The 21668-nt window shown below is 41.4% G+C and overlaps 1 long non-coding RNA gene across 1 annotated transcript; it reads right to left on the reverse strand.

Annotated features, from left to right (window-relative positions):
• On the reverse strand, positions 10153-11582 carry LOC106510525. Its single transcript, XR_002345334.1, has 3 exons — positions 11446-11582; positions 11057-11211; positions 10153-10615 (listed from the first exon to the last, which is right to left on the reverse strand). It is a non-coding gene; the product is annotated as an uncharacterized LOC106510525 (long non-coding RNA).

Genomic DNA, 21668 nt, shown 5'->3' on the forward strand with positions numbered 1-21668 from the left:
GCTGTGGTGTAGGCCACAGCTGTAGCTCCGATTAGACCTGGGAACTTCCTCGTGAGGTGGGTGCGGTCCTAAAAAAAAAAAAAAAAAAAAAAAAAAAAAAAAAAAAAAAAATCCAGGGCTCTTTGTTTATCTGCTGTTCTTTTCCATTGACTTATATATCCCACCCCTGCCAATATCTTACAGTAGATTACAACAGCTGTGTAGCCTTAAAATTGGGTTTAGGGAGTCCTACCACTTAATTCTTCTTTTTTGCAATTGTATTAGCTATTTTAGTTTGCTTTTCCAAATACATTTTGGGATATTGTGTACAGAATCATCCTGAGGAAGTCCTCACGTGGTGCTGCAGGTAAAGGAACCGGGGTTGCTGAAGCTGAGGGGTGGGTTTAGTACCTGGCCTGGGATACATGCTGTGGGTTTGGCCAAAAAAAACAAAACAAAAAACACTCAAACCTGTGTATGAGCTGGGGAGAACTGGCATTTATACTCTACTTCCCATTTCTGAAGAAAGAATACCTCCACTTATTTAGATTCTTAGATTATTATTATTTTGGGGGGCGGGGGGGCTTTTCTTTTTTAGGGCCGCACTCAGGGCACATGGAAGTTCCGGCTGGGGGTTGAAATGCAGCTGCAGCTGCCAGCCTACACCACAGAAACACAGGACCCAAGCCGCCTCTGTGACCGACCCCACAGCTCATAGCAACCCCAGATCCCCGACCCACGGAGTGAGGTTAGGGATCGAACCTGCATCCTCATGGATACTAGTCAGATTCATTTCGCTGCACCACAATGGGAACTCCTAGAGTCTTAGATTTCTCATCAGTGTTTTGTATTTATCTGTATAGAGGTTCATTACGTGTTTTGTTTGATTTGTATCTAAGTATTTAATTCTTGACACAATTGTAAATGGCATTGTATTTTTGTTTCCATGTGTTTGTGGCTACTAATAGAAATACCCTGGGTTTTGCAAGTGGCCTGGTAAGCGGTGACCTTACTAAAATCACTTATTTCTGGAAGTTTGTATGTAGTAGATTCCTTGGGATTTTCTAGATAAACCATAATGTCACCTGTGAAAAAGGGACCATTTTAGGCACTCCTTTCTGCACCGCAACCATCTCGGCCCCTATTGTGCCTTGTTTCACTGGGTAGGACACACAGAGCCATGTCGAGCAGCAGTGGAGAGAGCGACCCGCTTTGCCTTGTTCCCAGTCTTGGGGGCAAAGCACTCAGGCAGTCATCCCCCGTGACACATGACGGTAACTGTAGACTCGCTGCAGATACTCTATCAAGTTGAGCAAGTTCCCCAGTTATACCTAGTTGCTGAGAGGTTTTTTTTTTTTAAATTCATGAATAGATTATGAGTTTTGTTAGCTACATTCTCTACATCAAATGATACGATCGAGTAGTTTTCTTTTTTAGTCTGTTAATATGGTACATTAACTGACTGATTTTCAAATATTGAGCCAGTCCTGCATGTGTGGAGTGAACCCTACTCGGCTTGGTGAATATCATTCTTTATATGCTGCCAAATTCTACTAGTATTTTGCTAAGAAGTTTGCAGTTATATTCAAGAGAAATGTTGGTTGGTAGTTTTCTCTTTTTGGACTGTCTGTCTCATTTTGGTGTCAAGTCCATCCTGGCTCCACAGAGTGAACACTGACTTTTGGCATCAAGTTAGTACTGGAGTCACAAGTGATCCTCTGTGTCTAGAAGAGATCTTCTAGAATCGGAGTTGCGTTTTTTTGGTTTTGCTTTGTTTTGCTACAGAGATGTTATGTTTGTTTGTTTCCTTAAAGGATAGTTGATTTACAGTGTTTCTTCAATTTCTGTTGTACAGCAAAGTGACCCGATCACACACAGTTCCCTGTGCTGTAGGGTAGAGCCCACGGCCCATCCAGTCCAAATGTTACAGTTTGCATCCACCAGCCCCGGAGCTGGTTCTTGAATTGTTTGGCAGTTGAACTGCTGATCCTGTGGAAACCTAAAAAATAAAATGAAATAAAATAAAAAGGTTTGGTAGAATTCTCTACATAAATTATCTGAGCCTAAAGAGATCATTTTCAGGAGACTTTAAATTACGAATTCAGCACCCTTAATAGTTACATAGGATTATTCAAATTATCTCTTTCATAATAGTTAGCAATACTTTGTTTTTTTCATTAAATGAATCAATTTAATCTGATGCATTTATTTTACTATGCCTTGGTATGTGTGTATGTATGTATGTATATATTTTGCCTTTTTTAGGGCCTCACCTGCAGCATATGCAGTTCCCAGGCTAGGGGTTGAATCGGAGCTGCAGCTGCCCCCCTGGCCGCAGCCACAGCAATGCCGGATCCGAGCCTCGTCTGTGACCTGCTGCAGCTCGTGGGAGTGCCAGATCCTTTAACCCACTGAGCGAGGCCAGGGATCAGTATTTAGTTACTTAGAAATATAATTCATTGACAATATCACACTAGTTTCAGGTGTACAGCATAGCGATTCAGTATTTTTACAGATTATCTCCATTGGAAGTTATTACAAGGTAATGGCTCTGATTCCCGGGCTAGACCATATATCCTTGTTGCTTCTCTATTTTTTACATAGTAGTGTGGATCTTTTAATCCCATTCTCCTAATTGGCCCACCCCCCTTCCTCTCCCCTGTGGTATCCTCTAGGTTTTTTTCTATATCTGAGAGTCGGTTTCTGTTTTTCATATACATACATATATATATATATATTTGTGTGCATGATTTTTTAGATTCCACATATAAGTGATGTCGTATGGCACTTTTTGTTCACGCTCTGACTTATTCCACTAGGCATAATATTCTCTGGGTCCATCTAGTTGCTGCAAATAGCAGAATTTCACTCATTTTTACGGCTGAGTAGTATTTCATCGTGTGTATTTACCATACCTTCTTTGTCCATTCATCTGCTGATGGGCAGTTGGGTTGTCTCTGTAGCTTGGCTGTTGTACATAGTGCTGCTGTGAACACTGGGGTACACGTATCTTTTCTGATTAGTGCCTTTGGGTTTTATGTACCCAGGAGAACTGCTAGATCAGCTGGTAGTTCTATTTTTAGTGTTTGTGTTTTTGTTTTTGCTTTTTTTTTTTTGAGGCGCCCCCATATTTTCCATAGTGGCTGCACCAGTGCAATTTTCCAGCAAAAGCATAGGAGGGTTCCATTTTCTCGACGCTCTCCCCCGAATTTATTATTTACAGACTTTTGGATGACACCCATTCTGACCAGTGTGAGGTGATTCCTCATGGTGGTTTTATTTTTTATTTTTTTTATTTTTGTCTTTTTTTGCCACTTCTTGGGCCGCTCCTGCGGCATATGGAGGTTCCCAGGCTAGGGGTCCAATCGGAGCTTTAGCTGCCAGCCTATGCCAGAGCCACAGCAACACAGGATCCGAGCCGCGTCTGCGACCTACAGCACAGCTCACGGCAACGCTGGATCATTAACCCACTGAGCAAGGCCAGGGATCGAACCCGCTACCTCATGGCTCTTAGTCGGATTCGTTAACCACTGAGCCACGACGGGAACTCCCTCATGGTGGTTTTAATTTGCATTTCTCTCATAATTAGCAGTGTTCAGTATCTTTTCCTATGCCTGTTGGCCACCTGTATCTTTTCTTTGGAAAATGTCTATTTAAGTCTTCGGACTATTTTTTGATTGCGTTGTGTTTTGATACTGAGCTGTGTGATCTAGTTGTATAGTCTGGACATTCACCCCTTGTTGGCCGCATCATTTGCAAATACTGTCTCCCATTCTATAGGTTGCCCTTTTGTTTTCTCAGTGGTTTCCTTTGCTGTATAAAAGGTTAGACGTTTGATTAAGTCCCATTTTTATTTTTATTTTTTTATTTATTTCTATATATATATATATTTATTACTCAAATGAATTAATCACATCTGTAGTTGTATAATGATCATAACAATCTGATTTCACAGGATTTCCATCCCACAGCGCAAGCACATCCCCCCACCCCGCAAACTGTCTCCTCTGGAGACCCTAAGTTTTTCAGTGTCTGTGAGTCAGCATATGTTCTGCAAAGAAGTTCTGTCTGTCCTTTTTTCAGATTCCACATGTCAGTGAAAGCATTTGATGTTGGTGTCTCATTGTATGGCTGACTTCACTTAGCATGATAGTTTCTAGGTCCATCCATGTTGCAAAAAATGCCGGTATTTCGTTCTTTTTGATGGCTGAGTAACATTCCATTGTGTATATGTACCACATCTTCTGGATCCACTCCTCTGTCGGTGGACATTTAGGTTGTTTCCATGTCTTGGCTATTGTAAATAGTGCTGCAGTGAACATTGGAGTACATGTGTCTTTGAGAGTCGTGGTTTTCTCTGGATAGATGCCCAGGAGTGGAATTGCTGGATCAAATGGTAGTTCTATGTTTAGTTTTCTGAGGAATCTCCATACTGCTTTCCACAGTGGTTGCACCAATTGACAATCCCACCAACAGTGTACCAGGGGAAGTCCCATTTTTAATTTTTGCTTTTATTTCCTTTGCCTTGGGAAACTGATCTAAGAAAATATTGTGACAATTTATGTCAAAGAATGTTTCGCCGGTGTTCTCTTCTAGGCGTTTTATGGTTTCTGGTTTTACATTTAAGTCTTTAATCCATTTTGAGTTTATTTCTGTATATGTCTGTGAAGTAAATGTTCTCATCTCATTGTCTTATATTTAGCTATTTAGCTGTCCAGTTTTACCAGCACCACTAATTGAAGAGACTGCCTTTTCTCCATTGTACATTTTCTCTCTCTCTTTTTTTTTTTTTTTTTTGCTTTTCAGGGCCACACCCATGGCATATGGAAGTTCCCAGGCTAGGGGTCAAATAGGAGCTGTGGCTACTGGCCTATGCCACAGCCACACGGGATCCAAGCCACCTCTGCAACCTAGACCATAGCTTACGGCAATGCCGGATCCCCAACCCACTGAGCAAGGCCAGGGATCAAACCCACATCCTCATGGATACTAGTCAGTAAATTCATTTCCACTGTGCCACAAAGGGAATCCCTACATTGTATATTCTTACCTCCTTTGTCGAAGGTTAATTGACCATAGATGCGTAGGTTACTTTCTGGGCTCTCTGTTCTGCTCCATTGATCTTTTTGTCTGTTTTTTTGCCATAATAACACTGTTTTCTTTAGTGTTATTTTACAGTATAGTCTGAGTCAGGAAAGGTTTGTTCATTTTTCTCAGGATTGTTTTGGCAATTCTGTGTCTTTTGTGGTTCCCTTTGTATTTTAAGATTGTTTTTGTTTTATGAAAAATGTCATGGGTATTTTGGTAGGGATTGCATTAAATCTGTAGATGCTTTGGGAAGTATGGCCATTTTAACAATATTGCTTCTTCCTAAGAGCACAGAATACCTTTCCATTTATTTGTATCATCTTCAGATTCTTTCATCATTGTTTTATAGTTTTCAGCGTATAGATTTTTTCACCTTCTTGGTTAAGTTTATTCCTAATTATTGTTTTCAATGCTCTTTAAAATGGGATTGTTTAACTTTCTGTTTCTGATATTTCACTATTAGTGTAAAGAAATGCAAGAGATTTCTGGATATTAATCTTGTATCCTGCAACTTTGTTGAATTCATTTATTCTTTGGGTGGACACTTGAGGGTTTTCTATATAGAATATCATGTCTCTGCAAATAGTGACAGTTTTACCTGTTACCTTCAAATTTGGAAACTTTTTGTTTTTCTTGTCTTACTGCAGGGGCTAGGATTTCCAACACTGATTTTTTTTTTTTTTTTTGTCTTTGTTGTTGTTGTTGCTATTTCTTGGGCCGCTCCCGCGGCATATGGAGGTTCCCAGGCTAGGGGTTGAATCGGAGCTGTAGCCACTGGCCTACGCCAGAGCCACAGCAACGCGGGATCCGAGCCGCGTCTGCAACCTACACCACAGCTCACGGCAACAACAGATCGTTAACCCACTGAGCAAGGGCAGGGACCGAACCCTCAACCTCATGGTTCCTAGTCGGATTCGTTAACCACTGCGCCACGACAGGAACTCCCCAACACTGATTTAAATTGAAGTAGTGAACTTGAGAATCCCTTGTCCTGTTCTTGAATATTTAGAGGAAGGGCTTTCGGCTTTTCACCATTGAGTATTATGTTGGCTGTAGGTCCATCTTAAACATCCTTCATTATATTGAGATATTGTCCCTGTATTCCTACTTTGATGAGAGGTTTTTTTTTGTGTTATGAATGGATTTTGAATTTTGTTAGGTGTTTTTTCTGCCTCTACTGAGATGATTTTTATTCCACTTTTTGTTAATGTGGTGTATTCACATTTATTGATTTGCTAATGTCGAATCATCCTTTTGACACTGGACTAAATACAACTTGATCATAATATATGATCCTTTTTATATATTGTTGGATTTTGTTTGATGATATTTTGTTGAGGATTTTTGCATGTATATTCATCAAATATATTGAACTGTAATTAGATTTTTTTTTTGTAGTGTCTTTGTCTGGATTTGGTATCAAGGTAATGGTGGACGTGTAGAATTGGATTTGGAGTGTTCTGTCCTCTTAAGTTTTTTGGAATAGTTTGAGAATAGGGATTAATTCTTTATATGTTTGGCAGTATTCTTCTATGAAGCTGCCTAGTCCTGGACTTTTTTTGCTGGGAGTTCTTTTTTTAAAATTATTATTACTACAAATTCAATTTCACAACCAGTTAGTAGTTTACTCAACTTGTCTGTTTCTTCTTGATTCAGTTTTGGTAGGTCATCTGTTTCCAGAAACTTATTCATTTCCTCTAGCTTGTCCAGTTTGTTGGCGTCTTAAGTGTTCATACTATTCTCTTGGAATTTTTGTTTTGTATTTCTGTAGTATTGATTATTAATTCTCCTTGGAAAGAAGAATTTTGTTTTTGAATGTAGTGTGCTGTAGATATCAATGAAGTTCAACTGGTCTATTGTGTCATTTATGACTTCTGTTGCCTTATTGTCTGAAAGATCAGTACATTGATGTCAGTCTCCTAATATTATTGCATTGTAAAATTCACCCTCTGTGTCTGTTAGCATTTGCTTTATATATTTAGGTGCTCCTGTATTTGTTGTGTATATGTTAATGAATGTAATATCCTCCTCTTGTATTCATCCCTTTTCGTTATATAAGGCTCTTCTTTGTCTTTCTTTGTGCTCTTTGATTTGTTTGTTTTTTGCTTTATAGGGCCGCACCTGTGGCACATGGAAGTTCCCAGGCTAGAGGTCAAATTGGAGCTGCAGCTGCCGGCCTGTGCCACAGTCACAGCAACTCAGGTTCCAAGGTGCATCTTCGACCTACACCACAGCTAACAGCAATGCCAGATCCTTAACCCACTGAGAGAGGCCAGGGATCCAACCCGCATCTTCATGGATATTAGTTGGGTTCATTACTGCTGAGCCACAAAGGGAACTCTTTTTTATTAAGTCAATTTTGTTTGATAACAGTATTGTTACCCCCTTTCTTGTCTTCTCCATTTGCATGAAATATCTTTTTCCATCCCTTTAATTTCAGTCTGTATGTCTCTTTCATTCTGAAGTGAGAGTCTCCTGTATGTATGAAATAGCAGGATCTTATCTTTCTTATCCAGTCTCCCACTCTGTGTCTTTTGATTGGGGGTATTTAGTCTGTATGCATTTAAAGTAATGATTGCTAGGTATTGCTATTTTGATCCTGGTTTTCCAGTTGTTGTTATACACCTTCTTTGTTAATTTCTTTTTTCCTTTTTTTGGTTGGATTATTTTCTTTTGTAGTATACCTTAGTTCCCTTCTTTTCATCTTTTTGTGAATCTGTTGTATGTTTTTGGTTTGTAGTTACCATGAAGTTCAAGTGTGCTGACGCATAACTACGTCTACTTGCTTGCTTACTTTATTTATTTACTCATTTATTTTGCTTTTTAGGGCTGCACCCTTGGCATATGGAGGTTCCCAGGCTAGGGGTCCAATCGGAGCTGTAGCCGCCAGCCTACGACATAGCCACAGCAACTTGGGATCCAAGCCGCACGTGCAACCTACACCACAGCTCACAGCAATGCCGGATCCTTAACCCACTGAGTGAGGCCAGGGATCAAACCCACCTCCTCATGGTTCCCGGCCGGATTCGTTTCTGCTGCGCCACGACGGGAACTCCCAAACACATTCTTAAAGATGCATTTTTTACTACCTTTCCTTTAGATTTTATTTTGATGCCCTCTTTTACATCTTTATGTTTCTCCTTTTACTATTTACTGTAGGTATCTCATATATGGTTTTTTATTAAAAGTATAGTTGATTTATGGTGTTTTTTTGATTTCTGTTGTACAGCAGTGTGACCCAATCACAAACAGTTCCCTGTGCTGCACAGTAAGGCCCCACTGCTCACCCATTCCAAATATGAAAGTTTGCATCCCAAAACCCCGAAGTGCCCATTCATTCCACTCACCTCCTTCCCTCTGGGAACCACAAGTATGCTTTCCTTGGCTGTGATCTATTTCTTAGATAGGATCATCTGTGCCATATTTTAGATTCTACAAATAAGATATCTTAAGTGATAGCTTATTTGTCTTTTTCTTTCTGGCTTAGTTCACTTAGTATGAGAATCTCTAGTTCTATCCATATTGCTTCAAAATGGCATTAGTTTCTTAGAAGCTGGCATAAGTCTTGCTGGCAAAATGTAGAACAACTCTCTAAAACTATCTATGCAAGGTGAACATAATGTATATTTTAGATTGATTTCTGTTGCTTTGAATAAGTGTCAATGAAATGTAAATTCTCATTAATAATCAAAGTTTGACCAGGTTTACCTCTAATGAAGATAAACTTTTATATGGAGTCATAAACAACAAGTTCAATGTCATAGGAACAAGTAGACAGTTGGATGTGGGTAGTTTTATTACTTTGTAGTTAGTATTTGTAGTGAGGCTAGTAAATTAACTCTTTAGGAAAATATTTGAAATGATTGCATTTGAAGCTACAGCTTCCATAATCAAAAGGAAACTTGGCTGCTTCCTCCATAATATATATTAGTGCATTGCTATCCCATAAAAAGTTTGGCAGAGAAGAAAAAAGGGGTATATTTGTGTCTAGAGTAGTTACTATCCACATATGGTTATTAAAACACTTAAATTAAAATTCAGTTTCTGAATTATACTGGCTATATTTTAAGTTTAAAGAGACACGGGTTAGTGCCAGTTGAATTGGACAACAATTTTTAGAGAATTATTTCTATGACTGTTGAAAATCAGAAGAAATCAATCTGCTATCTGAATATCAGAATAATTTCTTGGGAGTTCCCACGTGGCTCAGTGGTTAGTAAATCTGACTAGCATCCATGATGACGCAGGTTCGATCCCTGGCCTTTCTCAGAGAGTTAAGGATCCGGCCATTGCCGTGAGCTGTGTGGTCACAGACTCGACTCAGATCCTGTGTCTCTGTGGCTGTGGCATAGGCCAGCAGCTACAGTTGTGATTCAACCTCTAGCCTGGGAGCCTCCATATGCCTTGGCCACAGCCCTAAAAAAATGACCAAAAAAAAAGAATTTCTTACTCTTTAATCCTTATTATCTAAAATTAAAGGTCCTACTGGCAACATTTTTTTTATCATTATCTGTTACATAATTAAGATAGTATGATGTAGCAGACATAGCAGTTATTCTAGGATTGGGGTAGGGCTCCAACTGTGGACAAGTAACTGAAGATTACCTGTCAGATGAGAGTAATTCCTACCTCAAAGAATTGTTGAGGATCAATTAAGGAAATGTGTGTGGAATAATATAGGCACTTAGATGTTTGCCAAGTCTGACTTTGATTCGTGAAGCATATACTTTTCAGCCTCTATTCCTAACTTTTCCATGAAATTTTCATTGGCCCATTCATACACGCAGTGTGATGTCTTATATGAATTTCCTTCTCTGGAAGTATTCTGGTTTTAAAAAAAAGACAGGCTCCCTCCTGTTTCTTACTACATTTTACTGTAACTTAACAAGCAGTCTGATTTTATTTTTAAATTCTTTTTGTCTTTTCTAGGGCTGTGCACACAGCGTATGGAGGTTCCCAGGCTAGGGGTCTAATCAGAGCTGTAGCTGCTGGCCTACACCACAGCCACAGCAATGCCAGATCTGAGCCGAGTCTGTGACCTACACCAGAGCTCACAGCAACACCGGATCCTTAACCCACTGAGCGAGGCCAGGGATCAAACCCGCAACCTCATGATCCCTAGTTAGATTTCCTAATCACTGAGCCACAATGGGAACTCCAGAGTCTGATTTTAATCAGTTGCAGCTGAATCTCTAGACTGACCTGAACTAATGATGGAAAAAATTTCTTGCTTGGGGAGTAAGAGATGAGTATCCTTTGTTCTGCTTTTCCTCACAGTATAACTGCATTAAGTGGGCACCAGAAAAGGGGCATCTATACATCAGGCCCCTGCCTCTAATTGGGTGCGTAAATCCTAAGGCCCAAATCAGTAAGCACAGCATTCTCAAGCAGGACATTCCAAGGGAAAGAAATTTAAAAATCCCCTCTCCCGAAAACCTAACGCATTTCACGGAAACAAAGCAGCAGCACCAACTCACAAAGAACCTCGCTTTTAGAGGCGCAGCAGCGAGTCGCTTCACTTCACAGGCCTTTTCTGGACACGGACAGGCTGGGGAAGCAAAACAGGGTTCGTTACACCGCAGGCTTTCTGGACTCGGTCAACGCCCACCCCCCGCACCCCCTGGACCCTCGCTACCCGTAGCCACCCGCACGCAGACCCGAGAGGACCGCGGTCATTTGGGTCCGCAGCTCGGAGACCACAACTGTCGTTCGGACCCCACAACTGCCCACCCCCGGGCGGCCCACCGCGTCGCTGCAGAGGACTTGCACTCCGAGGCTCTCCCTCCCACTTCCCTCTCAGGCCCCTTCTCCACGCCGGGCCTCGAGGCGAGGAAGGCGGCACGCAGGACCTCCACGTCTCTCGAGGCACAAGAGGCCGGGGCGGCGCCCCATTACGGCCGCGCGTGCTCAACCCCGCGCCTCCGGCTCTCAGCACCGCCAGCCCTCACTCTGGAGGAAACGCCTCGTGGCCTGAGGCCCCGGAGCCCACCCTTGCATCTGGTCCGCAGAACGAGCCCCGTGTGGCACGCTCCTTGTCTTCAGAAAATAACGAATAAATCCAGACATGAAGTAGGACAATGTCTCTCCTGTTCCAGTCTGCGCTGCTCCTATAAGATCTATTCCTTGTAGAATGATTAGCCATGCCTGTGATTGAAACAGAATGATAAATATTAAAATAAAAGGCTCATTTCTGTCAAGTGTTCCTCCCTTCTCAGCCCCAAACTTCGTTCAACGTTTTAGCTTCTAGGCAGTGGTAGAGGTACTGTGGGAATGCTCCTAAGAGGCAGTTTTGCCTCTGAGTTTTATAACATCCACGAGGCAGAAATTATTTGGGTTGGGGGGGGGATCAGTGAAATGTTAGAATTAAAAACAGCATACCTAGAGCTCTCCTCGGGGCTCGGTGGTTAGCAAATCCAACTAGGAACCGAGAGGTTGCAGGTTCGATCCCTGGCCTCGCTCAGTGGGTTAGGGATCCAGCGTTGCCTTGAGCTGTGGTGTAGGTCACAGACGCAACTCAGATCTGGCATTGCTATGGCTCTGGCGTAGACTGGTGGCAAAAGATCTGATTAGACCCCTGGCTTGGGAACCTCCCTATGCTATGGGTGTGGCCCTAAAAAGACTAAAAAAAAAAATATATATATATATATATGTATCATACCTGAATTGGTCTTAGCTTTTGAAAACCTGCCTTTTTAATGTTTATCATCACTTCAGAGTAACACTGAAATGCATCCTCAAATTTACAACAGAGATGGTGGAGGGGTAAACCCTGGCGCTCACCATCTCCCAAAAACACATCAAAAAACCCATCTACACATGGAACAGTTGGCATAGAATATCTACTGAAATCTGGCAGAAGACCTTAAACCTCCAAAAAATGGTAAGAAACCTTCCACATAACTGGGTAGAAGAAAAGGAATAAAACAAAAAAACAGGAGAGGGGAAATAAAGCAAGCAGGATAGCACCAGCACACGGGAGAGGGAGCAGTGAAAGAGGAAAGAACCCATACCCTGGGAAGCCATGGTCCTGGAGGGGGAACCTCAAAGCCTTAGAGGAAAGGGGACCAACCAGACTGGGGAGGGCAACGTAGAATGAGAGCCACACAGACCTGGTAACCATCACCCCTGGACATCACAGCCTGAGATGCTTGGGTGGAGGCTGGGAGCTGAGATTCAGCCTTTGGAGGGCAGTTCTAGGGAGAGGACTAGGGCTGGCTGTGGGACAGCCTGAGGGGTGTAGTGCCATAGCCCAGGGAGCACGGGAGGAGTCGTAGGGCCCAAAGAGAAGCAAGGCGCCATTTTGGGGGAGGGCCTGAGGAGAAGGGGCGAAACTGCCCTAGAAATATCTTTCTCTGTGCATTCACGGGCTCTCAGGCTGTGAGGCGCTCCTTGTGTGGGCTACAGGTGGCGTGGGCAAACTGCTGTAGGCATCTCAGACTCTAGATGTCGGCATGGACTGCCATCAATAGTGGTTCGTGAACAGGCACTACCTATAAAGCCACTGTCACTCTAATATCAAATCCAAAGATACTACCAAAAAAGAAAATTATAGGCCAATATCTGTGATAAATACAGATGCAAAAATTTCCAACAAAATATTAGGCCACAGACTCCAACTACATATAAAAAAAAGCATACACAATGACCAAGAGAGATTCATCCCAGATTCACAAGGCTGGTTCAATATATGCAAATCTATCAATGTCATATACCACATTAACAAAAGAAAACTCAAAAAACCACGGGATCACCTCACTAGATGCGGAAAAAGCATTTGACAAAATCCAACATCCATTCACGATAAAAACTTAGCAAAGTGGGGAGTTCCCTTCGTGGCGCAGTGGTTAACGAATCCGACTAGGAACCATGAGGTTGAGGGTTCGGTCCCTGCCCTTCCTCAGTGGGTTAACGATCCGGCGTTGCCGTGAGCTGTGGTGTAGGTTGCAGACGCGGCTCGGATCCTGCGTTGCTGTGGCTCTGGTGTAGGCCGGTGGCTACAGCTCCAATTCAACCCCTAGCCTGGGAACCTCCATATGCCACGGGAGCGGCCCAAGAAATAGCAACAACAACAACAAAAGACAAAAAAAAAAAAAAAAAAAAAAACTTAGCAAAGTGGGTATAGAGGGAACATACCTTAACATAATAGAAGCCATTTATGACAAACCCACAGTCAATATAATACGCAACACAGAAAAGCTGAAAAAGCCTTGCAAAATCTGGAACAAGAAAAGGATCCAACTCTCACCACTTTTATTCAGTATAGTATTGGGAGACCTAGCCATATCAATTAGACAAAAGAAATAAAAGGTATCCAAACTGGAAAAGAAGAGCTAAAATTGTCCCTATATGCAGATGATACAATACTATAAAAATAGAAAACCATAAGGAATTCTACACAAAAACTACTCAAACGGCTCAAAGAATTCAGCAAAGTAGCAGGATACCAGATTAACATTCATAAATTGGTTGCATTTATCTATACTAACAATGAAAATATTAGAAAAGTAATGTAAAAATACAGTACCTTTTAAAATTGCATCCCCCCAAAATTGCATACCTAGGAATAAACCTGACCAAGAAGGTGAAAGACTTATATGCTGAGAAAATAAAACATTAATAAGGAAATCAAAGAGGATGCATAGAAATGGAAAGATATTCCATGCTTCTGGACTAGAAGAATTAATATTGTTAAAATGGCCATACTACACAAAGCAATCTACAGATATAATATGATCCTTATTAAATTACCCATGACATTTTTCACAGAACTAAAACAATTCAAACATTTATATGAAACCATAAAAGACCCAGATTTGCCATAGTAATCCTGAAGAAAAAAAATCAAGCAGGAGGTGTAACTCTCATAGACTTCAGACAATATTACAAAGCTACAGTAATCAAGAGAGTAATTTTGGAGTTCCCGTCATGGCGCAGTGGTTAACGAATCCAACTAGGAACCATGAGGTTGTGGGTTCAATCCCAGGCCTTGCTCAGTGGGTTAAGGATCCGGCATTTCCTTGAGCTGTGGTGTAAGTCGAAGATGCGGCTCGGATCCTGTGTTGTTGTGGCTGTGGTGTAGGCTGGCAGGTACAGCCCTAGAAAACACACAAAGGAAAAAAAAAAAAAAAGACTAATTTTGATTGTCTGTTTGTATGTCTGGTACAAAAACAGACATATAAACCAATGGAACAGAATAGATAACCCAGAAATAAATCTAGACACCTATGGTCAATTAATCTTTGGCAAAGGAAGCATGAATACAGAATGGGAAAAAGACCGACTATTCAACAAGTAGTGCTGGGAAAACTGGACAGCTGCATGTAAATCAATGAAATTAGAACACCCTCACACCATGCACAAAAGTAAATTCAAAATGGCTTAAAGGCTTAAAACATAAGACACCATAAAACTCCTAGAAGAGAACATAGGCAAAACATTCCCTGACATCAACCATACAAATATTTTCTTAGGTCAGCCTCCCAAAGCAATAGAAATAAAAACAAAAATTAACCAGTGGGACCTAATCAAACTGACAAGCTTTTGCATAGCAAAGGCAATGATTAAAAAAACAAAGACATGGGAGTTCCCGTCGTGGCGCAGTGGTTAACGAATCCGACTAGGAACCATGAGGTTGCGGGTTCGGTCCCTGCCCTTGCTCAGTGGGTTAATGATCCGGCATTGCCGTGAGCTGTGGTGTAGGTTGCAGACGCGGCTCGGATCCCGCGTTGCTGTGGCTCTGGCGTAGGCCGGTGGCTACAGCTCCGATTCAACCCCTAGCCTGGGAACCTCCATATGCCGCGGGAGCGGCCCAAGACATAGCAGCAGCAACAACAACAACAACAACAAAAAGACAAAAACAAAAAAACAAAAAAACAAAAAAACAAAGACATGGATAAGCAATGAGATCCTTCTGTATCTCAGTATACAGTTTCCTGTATAGCATTGGAAACTATATCTAGTCACTTATGATGGAGCATGATAATGTGAGGAAAAAGAATGTATACATGTATGTGTGACTGGGTCACCTTGCTGTACAGTTAGAAAATTGACAGAACACTGTAAACCAGCTATAGTGAAAAAAATAAAAATCATAAAAAAAAGACAACCTACAGAATGCAAGAATATAGTTTCAAAAGATGCAACTGACAAGGGCTTAAGCTCCAACATATACAAACAACTCATACAACTCAAAAGCAAAAAAACAAATAACTGAAAGGAAAAATCAGCAGAAGACCTAAACAGACATTTCTCCAAAGAAGATATATGGATGGTCAACAAGCACATGAAAAAATGCTCAAGATCACTAATTATTAGAGAAATGCAAATCAAAACTACAATGAGGTACCACTTCACACTGGTCAGAATGGCCATCATTAGTCTACAAATAAATGCTGGAGAGGGTGTGGAGAAATAAGAACCCTCCTGCACTGTTGGTGGGAATGTAATTTGGTACAACCACTATGGAAAACAGTATGGAGGTACCTCAGAAAACTAAATGTAGAACTACTATATGACCTGTCAATCCCACTCTTGGGCATATATCCAGACAAAACTTTCATTCAGTAAGATACATGCTCCCTTGTGTTCACTGCAGCACTATTTACAATACCCAAGACATGCAACGACCTAAATGTCCAACAACAGATGAATGGATTAAGAAGATGTGGTACATGTTAAAATGGAATCTTAGCCATAAAAAAGAACAAAATAATGCCATTTGCAGCAACATGGATGCAACTAGAGATTCTCATACTAAGTGAAGTAAGTCAGAGAAAGACAAATGCCATGTGTTATCACTTATATCTGGAAACTAATATATAGCATAAATGAACCTATATACTGTAAAGAAACAAACTCATGGAGATGGAGAACAAACTTGTGGCTTCTGAGGGGGAGGGAGAGGGATTGGGATGGACTGGGAGTTTGGAGTTAGTAGTTGCAAACTTGCATTTGGAGTGGATAAGCAATGAGAGCCTGCTGTATAGCACAGGGAACTATATCTAGTCACCTGTGATGGAACATGATGGCAGATAATGTGAGAAAAAAATGTATATGTATATATAACTGGGTCCCATTACTGTACAGCAGAAATTGATTATTATAAATCAAATATAATAAATTTTTAAGTAAAAAAAGGCAAACTCTAGATGAGTTCTAACTAAGTAAAAGCAGGAAAAGCTAGATAGAATATCTTTCAGCAAAATGATGTACAATAAATAGTAATTTCTCAATTATTTGAAATAAGTGTGCACTGGAAATTTCTAATTATGTACATTCCTAGCTTAACTGATGGAAAAAAAGAATTCATCAAGTTCTGTTACTTCTACATTCATTCTTTAACCTCACTATCACTGATGGTGTGCTGATTTCTCAAAGCTAAAAAAGTGGGAGTTCCCGTCGTGGCACAGTGGTTAACGAATCCAACTAGGAACCATGAGGTTGCAGGTTCGGTCCCTGCCCTTGCTCAGTGGGTAAACGATCCGGCCTTGCTGTGAGCTGTGGTGTAGGTTGCAGACGCGGCTCGGATCCCACGTTGCTGTGGCTCTGGCGTAGGCCAGTGGCTACAGCTCCGATTCGACCCCTAGCCTGGGAACCTCCATATGCCGCGGGAGCGGCCCAAAGAAATAGCAAAAAGACAAAAAAAAAAAAAAGCTAAAAAATGGTCTCTCATTTTAACAATATGAAGATGATACAATTTAACAATCATTGGTGTCCTATAATTAATTATAAGATTTTTGTGTGCATGAAAAGGTTTCATTGATATTTTCTGATAAGATCAAAAGTGTTCCAGTATTGGAGTTCCATCATGGCTCAGTGGTTAACAAATTCAACTAGGAACCATGAGGTTGCAGGTTCGATCCCTGGCTCGCTCAGTGGATTAAGGATCTGGCGTTGCCAGGAGCTGTGGTGTAGGTAGCAGACACAGCTTGGATCCCGAGTTGCTGTGGCTCTGGCACAGGCTGGAGGCTACAGCTCCAATTGGACCCCTAGCCTGGGAACCTCCATATGCCACGGAAGCAGCCCTAGAAAAGGCAAAAAGACAAAAATAGTGTTCCAGTATCAAAACATTTTATAGATGATGGACTATATTGTATATCTGTCTATAATGTATGTGTATATATATACATACCTATGCACATTTCAGACACAAGGATTTAAATTTAATTCTTTATATTAATAATTTCCTGAAAACAACTGCCAAAACAAAGGCATTTCAGAGTTCCTCTTATAGCTCAGCAGGTTAAGAATCTGACTAGTGTCCATGAGGATGTAGGTTTGATCCCTGGCCTCGATCAGTGGGTTAAGGATCTGGTGTTGCCATGAGCTGTAGTGTATGTCACCAATGCAGCTTGGATCCCAAGTGGCTATGGCTGTGGCTGTGGCATAGGCCTGCAGCTGCAGCTCCAATTCCATTCCTAGCCTGGGAACTTCCTTATGCTGCAGGTGCAGCCCTAAAATGAAAAAAAAAAAAGGCATTTCCATGTTTCTGTTTAGATTTTCATGAATGCTGTTGGTTCTATTATACATATAAGACAGACACACATATACACAGCTCCTAAAAATCTAAATAATTTCTGGTGAATATTGGAGAATACCTGAAATAATGCCTCATGCACCTGGTATTAGATCATTTAAGGAAACCACATGATCTAGGATCAAAACACAAGAGAGTGTGCACCCCTTTAAAAAGTAAGTGTGGCATAATATGGTGATCTATGTCTAGGTTTGTCTCAAGGAGCAGGAGTGGACACAGCGGCAACTGTGAGACTATTTGCTGAGGAAGCAGCATATCACCCTTTCTTAAACCAGTTAGCAAACACTATTGTTTGCTTCTGAGAGAATGTGAGAAGCTACTGAGTGGTATTATTCTGGGAAAAGCAGGAGCATCCCTACACCTCAGACCAGCTGGCAAGGAATCTTGTTCTACTGCAAACCTCCTGCTACCCTGTCTCTCTCTACAAACAAGTCCGAGTACAAATCAGAGCGGCACATCCTTTTCGGTTCACTGAGGCAGATTACGACAAAAGGATCCTCAGCTGTAAAACTAAGTACATGTCAGAATTACCAAACATTTGATAAAAGTTGATTCTCATGTAAGAGAAACAAAGCTGAGAAACTGGAAACTCTACCACAGAGAATGAACAGAACAGGACTTGAGAGAACAGCATCCTCAAGTGATGTGTGGAGATGTATCTCCAAAATAGAATCAACTAGAGGGTCCATAAATTATTTAATTTTTCTACAAAAATAACTCAAAAGAGGGGCTTCTGTTTCTAAAAAGATGGAATGCATGTCCTTTTCCCTGTTTTTCCTGCTAAATAGAACTCAAAATGCTGGACATTATAATAAAACATGTAAGATCACTCTGAAAGATGAAGAGAAGAAAGATTAGTTACAGACCAGAGCCTAAGAAGCAACATTGTAGTGAGTTCCACAGGTTTCATTTCTACCCCAAAGTTTGGGGTATAAACTTGGAGACTCTAGCCCTCAGATATCTGTCAGGCTATAAACAAGTATCCCAACAGCCCCACCAGACAGTGTCAGAAAAAAACCTAGTGCGAAGTCCAGCCTTTCATCTCCTCCAGGAAGAACAGGCCCCTTTGCAACCACTACAGTGTCAGTGGTCACTTATCGGGAGCCTGAATTCGATAACAATGAAAATAATTCAGGAAATGAGAAATCAAGAACAGCCTCAGATGAAAAGGGTTTTTTGTTTTCTTGCTTTTTAGGGCTGATGAAAGTTCCCAGGCTAGAGGACAAATTGGAGTGACAGCTGCCAACCTATGCCACAGCCACAGCCACTCAGGATCCAAGCCTCGACTGCGACCTACACCACGGTTCACAGCAACACTGGATCCTTAACCCACTGAGTGAGGCCAGGGATCAAACCCACATCCTCATGGGTCCTAGTCAGTTTCATTGCCACTGAGTCATTGATGGGCACTCCTGAAAATGGCTTTTTTTTTTTTTTAAACTAACAGACATACCCTCAAAGAATGATTTGTTTCAGGATTTGTTACCGACAGACCTACCCCCAAAGAATGCCTAAAGAAATACCTCTGAACAAAAAGGAGGCATCCCTACTGTGCCTCAGCAGTAATGAACACAACTAGTGTCCACTAGGATGCAGGTTTGATCCCTGGACCCACTCACTGGGTTAAGGATCTGGCATTGCTGTGAGCTGTGGTGTAGGTTGCAGATGTGGCTCGGATGTGGTGAGGGCTGTGGCTGTGGTGTAGGATGGAGGCTGTAGCTGTGATGCAACCCTTAGCCTGGGAACTTCAATATGCCATGGGTGTGGCTCTAGAAAGGAAAAAAAAAAAAAGAAATATTAATGAATTGTGGAAAACCAGTATGGTAGAAAGAACACCAAAAGAGCAAAATTGTGGTTATGAAATAGACTTTTTTTTTCATATTTGGAATGGGTGAGCAGTGGGGCCTTACTGTGCAGCACAGGGAACTGTTTGTGATTGGGTCACACTGCTGTACAACAGAAATCAAAAAAACACCATAAATCAACTATACTTTTAATAAAAAACCATATATGAGATACCTACAGTAAATAGTAAAAGGAGAAACATAAAGATGTAAAAGAGGGCATCAAAATAAAATCTAAAGGAAAGGTAGTAAAAAATGCATCTTTAAGAATGTGTTTGAACTTGAGTGACTATTAGTTTAAAGCAAGCAGACAGGAGTTTCCCTTGTGGCGCAGCAGAAATGAATCCGACCAGGAACCGTGAGGTTGCGGGTTCCATATCTGGCCTAGCTCAGTGGGTTGGGGATCCGGCATTGCCGTGAGCTGTGGTTTGGGTCACAGAGGTGGCTTGGATCCCGTGTGGCTGTGGCATAGGCCAGTAGCCACAGCTCCTATTTGACCCCTAGCCTGGGAACTTCCATATGCCATGGGTGTGGCCCTGAAAAGCAAAAAAAAAAAAAAAAGAGAGAGAGAAAATGTACAATGGAGAAAAGGCAGTCTCTTCAATTAGTGGTGCTGGTAAAACTGGACAGCTAAATAGCTAAATATAAGACAATGAGATGAGAACATTTACTTCACAGACATATACAGAAATAAACTCAAAATGGATTAAAGACTTAAATGTAAAACCAGAAACCATAAAACGCCTAGAAGAGAACACCGGCGAAACATTCTTTGACATAAATTGTCACAATATTTTCTTAGATCAGTTTCCCAAGGCAAAGGAAATAAAAGCAAAAATTAAAAATGGGACTTCCCCTGGTACACTGTTGGTGGGATTGTCAATTGGTGCAACCACTGTGGAAAGCAGTATGGAGATTCCTCAGAAAACTAAACATAGAACTACCATTTGATCCAGCAATTCCACTCCTGGGCATCTATCCAGAGAAAACCACGACTCTCAAAGACACATGTACTCCAATGTTCACTGCAGCACTATTTACAATAGCCAAGACATGGAAACAACCTAAATGTCCACCGACAGAGGAGTGAATCCAGAAGATGTGGTACATATACACAATGGAATGTTACTCAGCCATCAAAAAGAACGAAATACCGGCATTTTTTGCAACATGGATGGACCTAGAAACTATCATGCTAAGTGAAGTCAGCCATACAATGAGACACCAACATCAAATGCTTTCACTGACATGTGGAATCTGAAAAAAGGACAGACAGAACTTCTTTGCAGAACATATGCTGACTCACAGACACTGAAAAACTTAGGGTCTCCAGAGGAGACAGTTTGCGGGGTGGGGGGATGTGCTTGCGCTGTGGGATGGAAATCCTGTGAAATCAGATTGTTATGATCATTATACAACTACAGATGTGATTAATTCATTTGAGTAATAAATATATATATATATAGAAATAAATAAAAAAATAAAAATAAAAATGGGACTTAATCAAACGTCTAACCTTTTATACAGCAAAGGAAACCACTGAGAAAACAAAAGGGCAACCTATAGAATGGGAGACAGTATTTGCAAATGATGCGGCCAACAAGGGGTGAATGTCCAGACTATACAACTAGATCACACAGCTCAGTATCAAAACACAACGCAATCAAAAAATAGTCCGAAGACTTAAATAGACATTTTCCAAAGAAAAGATACAGGTGGCCAACAGGCATAGGAAAAGATACTGAACACTGCTAATTATGAGAGAAATGCAAATTAAAACCACCATGAGGGAGTTCCCGTCGTGGCTCAGTGGTTAACGAATCCGACTAAGAGCCATGAGGTAGCGGGTTCGATCCCTGGCCTTGCTCAGTGGGTTAATGATCCAGCGTTGCCGTGAGCTGTGCTGTAGGTCGCAGACGCGGCTCGGATCCTGTGTTGCTGTGGCTCTGGCATAGGCTGGCAGCTAAAGCTCCGATTGGACCCCTAGCCTGGGAACCTCCATATGCCGCAGGAGCGGCCCAAGAAGTGGCAAAAAAAGACAAAAATAAAAAAAATAAAAAATAAAACCACCATGAGGAATCACCTCACACTGGTCAGAATGGGTGTCATCCAAAAGTCTGTAAATAATAAATTCGGGGGAGAGCGTCGAGAAAATGGAACCCTCCTATGCTTTTGCTGGAAAATTGCACTGGTGCAGCCACTATGGAAAATATGGGGGCGCC

The sequence above is a fragment of the Sus scrofa genome, chromosome 6 (assembly GCF_000003025.6).
Source record: "Sus scrofa isolate TJ Tabasco breed Duroc chromosome 6, Sscrofa11.1, whole genome shotgun sequence".
In the NCBI taxonomy this organism is placed as follows: Eukaryota; Metazoa; Chordata; class Mammalia; order Artiodactyla; family Suidae; genus Sus; species Sus scrofa.